We start from the raw sequence: 13,310 nt of genomic DNA on the forward strand, positions 1-13,310 counted from the left end.
AATGCTCAAGTCTAAGCTTGGCTCAACCACGTGTTTCTCTCCCACCTGTTTTCCAGGCAGAGTCACAGAGGTGAAGGGGATTTGGGGACATTTGGTGGGAGGCCCTGGAGCAGCTCTGACTGGTAGGTGGGAGAGGAGGGCCAAGCTCAGGGCCAGGTCCCTCCACTGCACATCATTCTCTGAGACCAACCACCAGGGCCTCAGGGAGCTTCTCTAACTGTCCACTTCCTCCCGCACCAAAAAAAAAATCATGATAATAAATGCATGGGGCAGTTCAGAGGGTCAAGTTAAACTAAATAAAATCACAAAAGGGAAAGTGTCTAGCTTATAGTAAGTTACCTGTGAAGAGAGAACCATCCCCACTCCAGGATCCTTTCAATGGAAAATCAATCTCAACTATTTTTTCTCTACTGTCATCTAAAAACTCCATTATTTATATGAACCAACATAGAAATCTTGGTCTTCCAGGATGCCTATAGCTTCAGAAATGATAGCTGGGTATTTCATTGCTACGAGATGTAGTCCATCTACTTGGAAGCACATTTTAAAATGAAGGTTTTGGTGGGTGCTTGATGTTTGCTCAGTTCATGGGAACACTGAAGATTCGTAGTGAAAATCAGCTGACAGGAAATGAACCCTGTATTTCCTCATTACCTTACCTGACATTCAGTAATGAAAGCCATTGGGCTGACTTCACCTAAGGACTGTCCCTTCACCTAGGGACACTGAAATGAAAGAGGACAGTCCCAGTCCTTAGGAGCTTGAGTCTAGCAGGGACAGAGCTATGCCTAGGGCATAGCTTATGGGGGGACACTGATTTGTAGAACTGTCTTAAACAGATATGTCATTTCTGGCCCATATGTTATAAAAAAAGGAAATAAAAAACAAAATGAAAGAAAACAACAAAAAACAGGTAGTAGGGAAAAATAACATCTAGAAGATATAATTGTTTCTGCTTCTAAAAAGAACATATTTCCTAAATTAATCTGTAATGACTCACAAGGTTGTATAATACAAGGTTTGAAGGTTTCTCGGTTGACATCTCCTCGGCCCTCGTGAGAGGCCCAGTTGCTCAGTCTACACCTGGATGGTTCTTTAAAGCTGAATGAGGAGCATGGGGAACTGGGTTTGGTCCCCGGCACCACCAAAAGGAAAAAAAAAAAAGATCAATGAGAAATTATTATATTGAAAGTATAAAAGTGAGACCAAGGTCCTCCATTTCTCAAAACTAACATGTGGTCAAATTCAGTCCCTTTTGGCCCTGAGTGAGCATGACATGCTAGGGTTCAAGTTAAAACCCTTACATTTAAATAATCATAGGATCATTGGGGAATCCTCGAGATTATTTCAAAGAATCTTCAAAATGTACAATGAGAAACCCTCTCCTGCAGGCCCCCAACGGCTCCATGGACCACAGGCCTGGTTTCCCATGGAAGTGCTGCTGCAAGCCTCTAGCAGGCAGGGGGCCCTTTGCACAGGAGGCCGGACTGCCATTGTCTGTCCCCTGCAAGGTGCTGGGGGTTCTCGGTGTTGAGACTGGTCAGTGGTGACGACACTATTCATGTTCACCAGAGAGTTCAGAATTATGGCTTTTTAACATGATTTAATGATTTCATTTGGTAATTTTAATTTTTGTTTTGGTTTTGGTATTTTTGATACTTTTATGCTGTCATTACATATGTGTAAAAAACGTTTTTGAAGATATCGTACGATAAACATATCGTACACTCTAATTCTGGATAAATTTGTAATTTCGTTCTGTTCTTTGGTACTTGGGATTGAACTCAGGGGCGCTTCACCACTGAGATGCACTCCCAGTCCTTTTGATTTTTTTTTTAAAAATATTTATTTTATTTATTTATATGTGGTGCTGAGGATTGAACCCAGAGACTTGAACATTCGAGGCCAGCCCTCTACCGCTGAGCCATATCCCCAACCCCAGTCCTTTTGATTTTTTTTTTTTTTTATTTTGGAACAGAGGCTGGTGAAGTTGAGGCTGGCCTCAAGTTTATAATCCTCCTGCCTCAGCCTCCTGAGCTGCTGGGATTACAGGCATGTGCTACCATGCCCTGCTTTAAAGTGTACTTTTAAGTGCCATTAAGGTCTTGATGTTTTCAAAGAGATTCAAGATTTCTGTGACTTTTCTTTTGGCAATCAGACGGACCTGCATTCATGGCCAGACTCTGTTGCTTATTAGATCCTGTGATCTTTGGTGTGGAATGTAACTCTCTCAGCCTTGAACACCTCTTCTCTAAATGGGTCAATATGTGTCCTGTGTGAGATCTCAATAAAATAGTGGGGATAACTTGGTGTGGTGTGCACGCCTGTAATCCCAGCAACTTGGGAGATGGAGAGAGGAAGGAAAATCTCAAGTTCAAAGGTGAGTATGGACAACTTAGTGAGATCCTGTCTCAAAAATGAGAAGGGCTGGGAGTGTACTTGTGGGTAGAGTGCCCTTGGTTTCAATTCCAGTACCAAACAACAACAATAACACAAATGGGGGGGGGGGGCGGCAGGGACACTATCATGTAGCCCGTTGCCCAGCAAGTGGTCCCCGTGACTCGGTGGTAACAGGTAACCATAGAAAGTAATGATTTAAAGAACTGTATAAAAGCAGTTTGTTTTTGTTATTTGTAGCTTCTGGTATAGAATAGAAAAAAGGATTTCTAGTAACTAGTAAGCAAAAAGGCATCCTTCTGGCCCTTCATATTGGAAAACCATCGTACGTGGTAATATGTGGAGGTATCACGACCCCTCCCTAACTGCCACTACTGGGAATTTACTTATGGATTGTGAAACGCCTCTGTTAGGTGGGAGTGGCAGGAAACCACCATTTGCATCTTCTTATAGATCACAGGATGCGTCCATTGATCCCCCCATATGCCTTATTATCATTAATTTATTCATCAAACAATACTGAGCACGTACCACTAACCAGCACCGAGGGGAAGGCTGGGGACACTGAAATGAAAGAGGACAGTCCCAGTCCTTAATAGCTTGAGTCTAGCAGGGACAGAGCTATGTCTAGGGCATAGCTTATGGGGGGACACAGAAAAGGAGGGGTTGAGGACCATGAGAGATTCCCAGAGTAGGCTCCTGAACACAGTCTTCCAGAAAACGTAGGTGGCAGGGAGAGGAGGGAGGGACTGTCCAGGGAGAAGTGACGTGAGAGCAGATGCTTGGAGAGGAGGATGGTGAGGTGTGCGGGTGGAGGCCAAGGGATCTGGTGGTCGGGTGTGAGTGGCAGGCGAGGGAGGCTGGGAGCTGAGCTGCAGAGGTGGGCAGATCTTGGAGGCCACCAGCATCCTGCTGAGAACCCTGCATATTCCGTCTTTAGGCACCGGGAGTCTGAAGGGTATAAAACAGAAAACTGATCAGGTGCAAGGCCTTGTCTGAGGATGTCTCTGGCTAATCTGGGAGGCAGAGGCTGGAGGAAGCCTGGCTGCCAAGCAGGAGGGCAGACCCAGGGTGACAGGGATTGGTGCCTGGTGGGCCGTGGGGTGAGGAGGTGGCAGAGAAGGAGGAGGCTTGTATCACCAGGAAGGTGATCAGGGGATGTTTTCATGCTGAGAGTCACAGAGGAGGATGACAAACTTAGAGAAGTGTATGGGGTCCACCCGAGGCTGACCCAGTGTGTGGGACTTCATGAGGACGCACACTGGGTGCTGGTGCATTTGAGAACAAATTCAGTGGGAAGGACTGGGTTTCAGATATGTGGTTGTGAGTATAGAGCATCAAGGGAGATAGGAAACAAAAGACTTGGTCTCGTCACTCAAGGGGATTGTGTAGGGTGAAAAGATAGGCCAAGGACTTAGCTCAGAGGTGAGGTGTCACTTCCACCACATTCTGTAGGGCTGAGCAGGCCCAGATTCAAACAGAAGGGACAGTCCCTGTGGAGGTGGGCAGGTCTTGGAGACCACCTCCGAGGAAACATTAATTGCAAAAGACTTAATTTCCTTCTCCAAATTGCAGAGAATTTTGCTGAGTTCTCTGCATATTTATTTCTTTAATGGCATAAAATGTTGAGTACTCTGCAAGAATACAAACTATGAACCCACTTGCCAGCTAGCTTTTTGATGAATAGGTACACAAAAATGTCTAGGCCGGACATGGCAGTAGTTATACATTCTGTACCCTGCCACGTTCTGTAAGGCAACTTGGGAAAGCTCTCTTCACGGTCAGTTTTTGAGATCAGCTGATTTCTGCTATTGAGTCATCCTGTAACTGTTGGAAAAACCCATTTTCCTTTCCCCAAAGCATCTTCTCACAAGGCATTTCTGTTAACTGCTCAAAATTGCTTTGTTGATGACAAGTGTCTAGAGCCCCGATTAAGAGAGACTGTCAAAGCTCTAAGCCTTTGAGCCTTCTCTTAGCTGGAAGGAATCTAATTTGGAGATGAAAGTGAGTCTGATTTATTCCAAAGTGATGATGGCATTGTCTGCATTTTTGAGTGACTACTGTGTACAGGGATTCTTTGCCTTCGTGGTACCCTACCCATTGAGGTGCTGTGTAGGCCAACAGTCAGGAGAGTTCTTGGAAAAAGCACTGGGTTTGTATAAAACTGATAAGAGCCCCAGGTCATCAGAGTTGCGCACCTAGTTAGTACAGGAGCCTGTGGCCCCGGGGTTCTGAGTTTATTATCTCAGATGTGTGAGTCAAACCCGAGACTGTAGATCTTTCCAGAAAATTCTAGTTCACTGTGAATGTTTCCTTGCATATTCTTCCTTTTATATTACCATAAGGAATTTAGACTTAAAACCCTTAGCAACTATGGTTATATTTTTTACCAAGAGATTTATTTCTAACAGAAGTGTGGCTGAGAGGTAAATACGACGTGTTGGGGTGCAGCCGGGGTTAGAAACCTGGGATGGGAGAACCACTGTGGATACGGGTGATTCTGAACAGTAGTTGTTCATGTCCCAGTGGTTAGTGCTCAGAAGCAAGTATTACTTGCCTTAAAAAATTCAATGGAAATAAAGTTTTCTTTTCACAGCTCTATCTTCAGGGATGATGTGCAATGAACAATTGGGTAGTTCCCATGACGAAAATGGTACTCACATTTTAAAAACATTTGGTCTTTGTCATCATTATGTTATATTGTTTCAAAGACCTTTCCAAGAGAATTGTTTCCTGTAAGATTTATGTTCTTATAAACTGTGTTCTGAATTTCTCCAGCTTTGAGGGAACAGCTTTAAAAAAAATTTTTTTTTTAGTTGTAGATGGATACAATATCTTTATTTATTTTTATGTGGTGCTGAGGATGGAACCCAGTGCCCCACACATGCAAGGCAAGCACTTCACCACTGAGCCACAACCCCAGCCCGGGAACAGCTTTTTTTTTAGCACTGAACAGGACAGCTCTCATTTCCCATCCCATATTCCATTGAAAGCCCAACACATTATAAATCTTCTGAGGAATATTATTATTAGTTATTAGTAATTATAGTGATTATTATTATTATTTTTTGTTTTAAGCAGTTACCTTCTTACTTGGCTTTTCATTATAACTTTTCATCTTGAAAGATATGACACATGAGAAATTTTGAAAGAAATACCAAGAGCTTCCATGGACCCTTCCCCCAGCTCAAGGCAATGAGAACATCTTATATAACTGTGTTGTCAAAACCAGGAAGTTGACCTTGGCATGATAGCATCAACTCAGATATAGACCTCATTCAGATTTTATTTATTTATTTATTTATTTATTTAGGTGTACAGTTTTATGAAATTTTATCACATGTGCAGATTTGTGTAATTCTGAACACAATCAGAGCACAGTTGTTCCATCCCCACGAGCTCCTTATTTTATCTTTCCTAGGCCCTGCATCACCCCTGGCCACCACAGATCTGGGCATTCTGGTTTCTACACGGTCATGTGGCTTGTCACCCCTTGGATTTCCTGTCCTGCATTCCGCAGGGCTCTTGAGATCCGTCCACGCTGCTGCCTGTGCCCATGGCTGGCTCTCGATTGCTGGGTTGTATTCCAGTACACGGGCGGCTCTGTTTCCAGAAATCCACTCACCCACCCCAGGGCATTTGTGCCGTTTCCAAGTTGGACTGTTGTAAGTAAAGCCGTGATCACTCCTGGCCATGGTTGAGTGGCTGCACTTTCTCTTTTGCAACTGTGGCCTCGCAGAAGGAGTATTACCCAAGCAGGCTTCCTGGTGTAAAGAACTTTGCAGAGCGAGCTGGTCCTTGACACACCCACCCACCCCCATGCAGGAGGGACCTGGTCCCCGGGTCCTGTTCAGCGCCTGCCTCCCAGAGTTCCTGATTTCGGTTCTCCAGCGGGGCTTGGTCAGAACCTGCACTTGCATTTCACCATGGATGCTGTTGTCAGCAGCTCTCCTGTCTCCATCGCAAGGCATTTAAAGTCAGGAACTGTGCGTGTTCATTCCATGCCCAGTTGGACTGCCTGCAGTGCTCCTTGTTTCCTGTGGGTAGACATGACTTTCTATCTGGGATCTTGCTGCTTTCCTGGGGGAGATATGTATTTGTTCATGTTTTATAGTGCCTGTTCACCGTTGGTGGATGCTTGAAAGCCCTGTTTCCTGAAAATGTTTTTATTTCACCCTCACTTTGGCATGGTATTCTCACCTGTATATGTTTTCTTTCAGTAGGTTAAGGCTATCATACAGTTGTCACTTGGTGTGTGTCTACGTAGTTTCACTTCTTTTGCTCTCTCTCTCTCTCTCTTGTTACAAGAGGTTGAACCCAGCCCTACCATGGAGCTATATCCTCAGTCTTTTTTATTTTGAGACCAAGTCTTGCTAAGCCACTAAGGCTGGCCTCTGGCTTCTGATCCTCCCACCTCAGCCTCCCGAGTGGCTGGGATTATGGGAGAGCACCGCAGCACCTGGGTTGGTGGGAATGATTTCTGGCAAAGCAATCCTCTGTGACCCATTTCCTTGTTCCTCTCTATGTAATGTCTATTTTCTTCTTTGGCTGCTTTTAGCATTTTCTTTTTAATCTTTGTTTTGCCTTGACATGTTACTTTGGTGTGTCCAGGTGGCTTATAAAATCATTTTATAAAAATTATTTTGTTGGCTATCTTTTGGTAATTTGGGATAATTCTTGTCTATTATCCTTTAAGATGCTTCTTCTGCCCCCTTTTCCTTCTGGGCCTCTTAGAATATTTTGATTTTTATTTTCATCCTGGCGCCAATTGTACATATATTAGACTTTTGGTTGCTAGTTTTGTTGTTGAGATAGTTGCACAATTTCTCTGCTCTATTTTCCCACTTATTCTTCTCTCAAGGTGTCAGTTTGGAGAATTTTCACCAGGCCTATGTTCTTGTTCACTAATTCTTCAACAATTTCCAGTCTGCTGGCAAACTTGCTAAAGATCTGATTATACCTATTTTATTTCTAACATTTTCATCCAACTCAGTGGTTCTTTCTGTTCTGAATTCACTCAAGTGTTCATCCACGTCATCTCTGTTTTCCTCACTTCATATGCTTTGACACTTCTATTGTGGTCATTTTAAACTCCTATTGTTCCAACTTTGCAATCATCTTTGAGTCTGGTTCTGTTGGTGGCTTTACATCAACAGTGCTTGTTTCATCTGTCTACCTTTTGGGGTGTTTCATAATTTTTGATTGAGTGATGGATAATAGATATTGAGGAATAGTGAGGACTGAAGTCAAACGGTATTTATATCCAGATATGGGAATGCACTTCTTCCACAGAAGAATCTTTATCAATCTCTTGAGGGATGGAGCTGTGTTTAAATTTTGTTCTTCATATCATCACCTCCTCCAGCATATTGATATAATCATTCTGTGCTCAGTTGAACCTGGGTGCTAGGGTGGTCTTTGCTCAGTCTTCTTCTTCTGTGCTCAACCCTTGGCCATTCCACATGCCCATGTGTGTCCTGCAGAGCTCTTGTGTCCTCTTCTGAGGGAGGCTAGTCCTCGGGGCCTGGCTTGGTGGGTGGAGGAGGTTTCTCCTGGTCCAGGCTCAGCCTGAGGGTCTGTGAGTCCGAGCTTTAGAAGAGGACTTGTTTCTTCCTCCTCCTGCCTGGGCAACCAAATGCTGCTTGCATTGAGTCAGTTTTGGTGTGAAAGTGAATTTCCTTCTCCTTCCTCAGGAGGAGCTGGTCTCTGGTGTTGTACTCATCCGGGATCCTGGTCTGAAGCACATTTCCTGCCCCTTCCTCCACTGAGCAGCTGACTTTGGTTTCTATTCCCCAACAATTGTGGACCTTGGGCTGAGGATGGAGGAGTACTCTCCTCTCACCCTGTGGCTTTAGCAGTTCCTTCTTTGGTACTCAGGGGTGCTTAACCACTGATCCACATCTCTAGCCCTTCCAATTTGTTAATTTATTTCATTTTGAGACAGGGTCTTTCTAAGTCCCTTAGAGCCTTGCTAAGTTGTTGAGGCTGGCTTGGAACTTGCCATCCTCCTGCCTCAGCTTCCCAAGCTGCTGGGATTACAGGCGTGTGCCACCACACCCGGTGCGAGACTTCTCCTGTTTTAAATTTAATATTTATTTGTTTATTTTCTCAGTCCTGAGGCTGGACCCCAGGGCCTTGCACATGCTAAGTGACCCCAGTGCCACAGAACTATACCTCCTGCCTGTCTTGTTATTTTTAGCGTGCAGGTATTTTTATGTAGTCTGGGTACAAGTTCATTAGTGTGCGTATTTCTTTAGAACATTTTCTTTTGGTCCATGGCTTGCATCTTCATTTATTTATTAGGGCTTCTTGATGAGTAGAAATTTTGAGTTTTAATGAAACATAATTTATCATTTTAAAATGTTTACTGCTTTCTGTCGAAGAGAACAGGCTTGTAAGACAGCGGCTGAACTCTTTCTTATCCTGCTGGTAGGAAAGACGGTGACTCATCTTCTTCATTGACTTTAGTGAGGCCTCAGCCCTAACTGCTTCTCCCCACCCACCTCACTAGACTCCAAGGACCAGCTCCACTGCAGCCCCAGCCTTGCTGTCCCATGCTGTCCCTTGACCAGCGCCACCTCAGTGCCCAGGCCTTCCAAGAACTCCAGCAGTGAGCAGTACTTGGAACAAAACTCAACTTGGATGAGCCTTCTTTAGACCATCCCATAAAACCTTCAAGCTTCTTGGCTCCCCCAGGACTCATCCTGAGCTGTCGATGGGCTGCATTGTTTTTAATAAAGGCTGAAACTAGTGGCCTTTGGTTCCTTCTTTATTGGTTTTGCTCCTTCCACCATGCCCATGTGCTAAGAGCCACAGCCAAGTAATATGATGCATGGCATTTTTGGTTGAAAGGTGACGCCAGCAAGCCATTGAGATGATATGATTATGTTAAGATCTGCATTCATATGGATATTGGACTCCTGCTGTCCACCTCGGCCTGCTATGGGACTCCTGGAGAGTTCCCATTGGTTAGGGAAGTGCGGTAGGAGGGAATTCCGGAGGAGGGACTTCCTGTTGGGGTCCGGGAGAGGAGGCCCTATAGGCCTTGGGCCCAGAAAGAGAGCACTGGCTTTCCTAGAAAGCAGGTCTGATGTGCTGCAAAGGGACAGAGGGACAGAGGGACAGATAGCAGGATCACTCGGCCCCTGTTGAGTCACAGGTCACTTTCAGAACCTGAGTGTTCCCACCCTTCCCTGGAAAATGTGCAGATGCCCCTCCTCCCCCAGGTTTGCATCTCTTCTTGAACATGAATCCTTCCCCTCCCTCTCCCCCGTGCTTCTCCAGGTTCATGAACACAACGTAGAGACACGATTGGTAGCTGTGCAAATAGTGATATGATGAATCTGAGGAGGGTTGAAAGGTTTGTGAGTATTTCATATTAAGAAAATAATGAGATCCTCAATACCAGCAGGGAAAAGTCTTTCAGAGAGCAATGTGGTTAGATTTAAGGAATTAGGTCTGACAGGCTTCTCAGAGTACAGAAGTTGAACTACTGCCTGCTGTCAATATTTCTGAAACTGTTCAAACAGCACCCTAAGTGTGTGTATTTTGTTTGTTTTTTGAAGTTTGGCTTTGAAAGTTACTTTGCAAATGCCTGCATATGTATCATGGGGGGGGTCACCCACACAGCCACTCCTCCGGTCTCACTGGGGGTGAGATGGGCAGATTAATTGTTGTGTTACCTGGCGAGCCCCTGACAAAGGTCATGAGGTACTAACCATGTGTTTTGGCTTCAGAATACTAATTCTTTTAAGTAACAATATTAGGAAACTCTTGGTTTTCCCTTGAGACCTTAATCTGTCCCCAATACGTCAGTAAGAACAGAGTGCTTATTTGAGTTTTGATCTACATGATTAGCATCAGGACATCTCAGAGAAGTGTTTTCCCTAGACTGAACAGCACTTGTGCCCTGAGGTTTCAGTGGGTGCCTGGAGACTCTGATTTTATCAGACCACAAACAGAAGTGAGAGTGAGACTGTCTGAGAAATCTGGAAATGGTGACAGGAAATCGTGGAGTAATCCTAGACCCTGTTGTTCTCAGCCTCATCTCTGAGGGCTGTGGTAAGCACCTGTGTCCACCTGCCACAGGCCTCTAGGAGGAAGTTGCTTCCTGATCCCTCCCAACTGGCCCCGGCTGTCTTTGGGCACAGGTTTATATTATTAAGTTGTCTTTTACCTTCCACCTTTTTATGTCTTAGGGTAGACCAATGGGGTACCTTAGGATGAATTAAGCATGTAGATCTTTGGGATTTTGTGAAAGTGGACACATTGGATTTTCAGTTTTATAGTATTTAAAGAGATCCGTCCCATACAGAGTGAAAACTGTCATTTTGAAACCTGTGGCCCAGGGATGTGCTTTCTGGTCCCGAGAAGTCACATGAGAATGTCTGTGTTGTGGTCTGCAATGTCCCCCAAAGGCTTGTGTGTTGACAGCATGGTCCCCAGAGTGGCAAGATTCAGAGATGGGGCTTTTATGAACGGATCCTAGGGGCTCTGACCTCTTCAGTGGATTAATCCATTTGATGGATTAACCCACCAGTAGCTGAATAGACTAGTGGGAGGTGGGGCCTGGCTGGAGTAAGTGGGGAGCCCTGGGAGGACCGACCTTCTCCTGGCCCCATTACCACACCACTCTGCTTCCTGGCTGCCATGAGCTGAGCACCTTTCATCCACCACATCCTTCTGCCGGTCACTTCTGCAACAGAGCCAGACGACCGTGGATGGAGCCTCTGAAACCGGGGGCCAAAATGGATCTTTCCTCCTCTGCACCGTTCTTTTCAGGCATTTTGGTCACAGGATGAAAGCTGACTAATGCAATATGTAACATTTAGGGGCGACTCTTCTAACATTTTATCACGACAGATCCAAAACATACAGAAAAACTGAACGAATTCTACCGTGAGCGCCTGTGAATGCTCACCATGGAGTGCCGCCAGGGTTCATTTTTCTTTCTCTGCTCTATCACACGTGTGCACACCTACCTTCCATCTCTCTTTCCACCAATACACTTTTTGTCGCCATGTACTTCAACGTGAAGGGAAGAGTCCAGGCAGCGTCCCCCAAACACTGAAGCAGCATGTCATGAACTATCGTTTGATATTTGTGCTCCTTTTTTCTTACGGATCTCGCCACTGAAACTCTTAGTAAGGGATACCCTAGTAAGTTCTTCCTGTTCCTTCCAAGAAAAACCTCTCCCTCGTCCTCAAGAGGCAAACAGCATTATGATTTTTAAAAGATTACTATCAGGCAATGAACGGATCCTATTCTAGAATTTCTGGTAAGTGGAACAGTAGAAAGGTATCCTCTTGTTCTGTCTGGCCTCTTTCACTCACTGTGTGGGGGCTCACCCAGTGCGTTTAGGTAAACTGGTGGCTGGTTACTGTGTCTTACTTAGAAGCCCGTGTACAAAGGTCTTGTAGTTTGTGTCCCCATTCACCTCCTCATGGACACCTGGTCTGTTTCCACTTGTAGAATGGTTTGGATGTGGTTTGGGTTCAGGTGCTGGAAGTTTGGCCCCCTTGTGTGGCAGTATGAAGAGGTGGTAGGACATGAAGTCATGGGATCCAGTGGGAGGTGATTAGGTCATGGGGCACCAACCTCAAAGGATCGATGCATGACTTCTAGGAGCATGTGGGGTCTTGTGGGCCTGGATGAGTTGCCACGAGAGCAGGTTGGTATAAATTTGGCCGTTCTTCACTTGCTCTCCGGTGCATATGCTCCTTCCTCTTTCTGCTTCTCTGCCATGACTTGACACAGCATGAAGCCCTCACCAGCAATAGACAGAAGTTGGGTAGAACCATGAGTGAATGTAAACTGTATTTCTTTATAATGTACCCAGCCTCAGGTATTTCGTTTTGGCAACAGAAAATAGACTAAAACAAAAATATCAAGTCATAGTGCCGGTGTATTTTTAATTCTGTAAGAAACTGTCTGAAATTTTCTGAAAGTGGTTGTAACTTTTGATGTTTCCACCAAAAATACATGAACCTGATTGTTTCAAATTCTTGGCAACATTTGGAATCATCAGTCTTCCTAGTTTTAGCTAAACTTGTGGTGGATATGTACTGGTATCTCACTGAAATTTTTAATTTATACTTCTCTAATGACATTAATGATGTTGAGCTCTTTTTCCTATGTTTTTAGGATATTCATGTATTTTCCTTTGTAAACCATCTGTTTCAATCTTTTACCTAATTTTGAGTTGTTCACCTATTTCTTAATGAATTGTAGCAATTACTTTTTTTGGTAGGAATTATTTATTCTCATAAAACTCCTTTGTCAGACAGGTTTCTGAAACATTTCTTCCCAATCTGTGTCTTAACTATTCATTTTAATGATATGTTATGGTTTGGATGTGAGGTGTCCTCCAAAAGCTCACGTGTGAGACAATGCAAGAGGGTTGGAGGAGAAATAATTGGGTCATAGCTTTAAATTAATCAGTGAATTAATCCCCGATGGTATTAACTGAGTGGTAACTGGAGGCAGGTGGGCTGTGGCTGGAGGAAGTGGTTAATTGGGGACATGGCTTTGGGTGTTTATTTGTATCTGGAGAGTGGAGTCTCTCTGCTTCCTGTTGGTCCTGTGAGCTGCTTCCCTCTGCCACACTCTTCCGCCATGATGTCCATGATACCTCAAGCCCTGAGGAATGGAGCAGCCTTTTATGGACTAAGACCTCTGAAACCGTGAGCCCTCAAATAAACTCTTCCTCTTCTACAGTTGTTCGGGTCAGGTCTTTTAGTTAGCTGACTAACACAATAACTTTGATAAAAACATGGTGTGAGGACTCATTGAACTTTTAGTCACAATGTCAATATCCTGAAAGGACAAAGTCATGATTAAAAGCATGAAATCCAGAGTTCCTTCCTTTCCTCCCCTTTTCTGTCTGCTGTGCGAGGGAGCAAACCCAGGGCCAT

The sequence above is a fragment of the Marmota monax genome, unplaced genomic scaffold, assembly GCF_021218885.2.
Source record: "Marmota monax isolate L192 unplaced genomic scaffold, Marmota_monax_Labrador192_F-V1.1 WCK01_AAM20220418_F8-fsc00180, whole genome shotgun sequence".
In the NCBI taxonomy this organism is placed as follows: Eukaryota; Metazoa; Chordata; class Mammalia; order Rodentia; family Sciuridae; genus Marmota; species Marmota monax.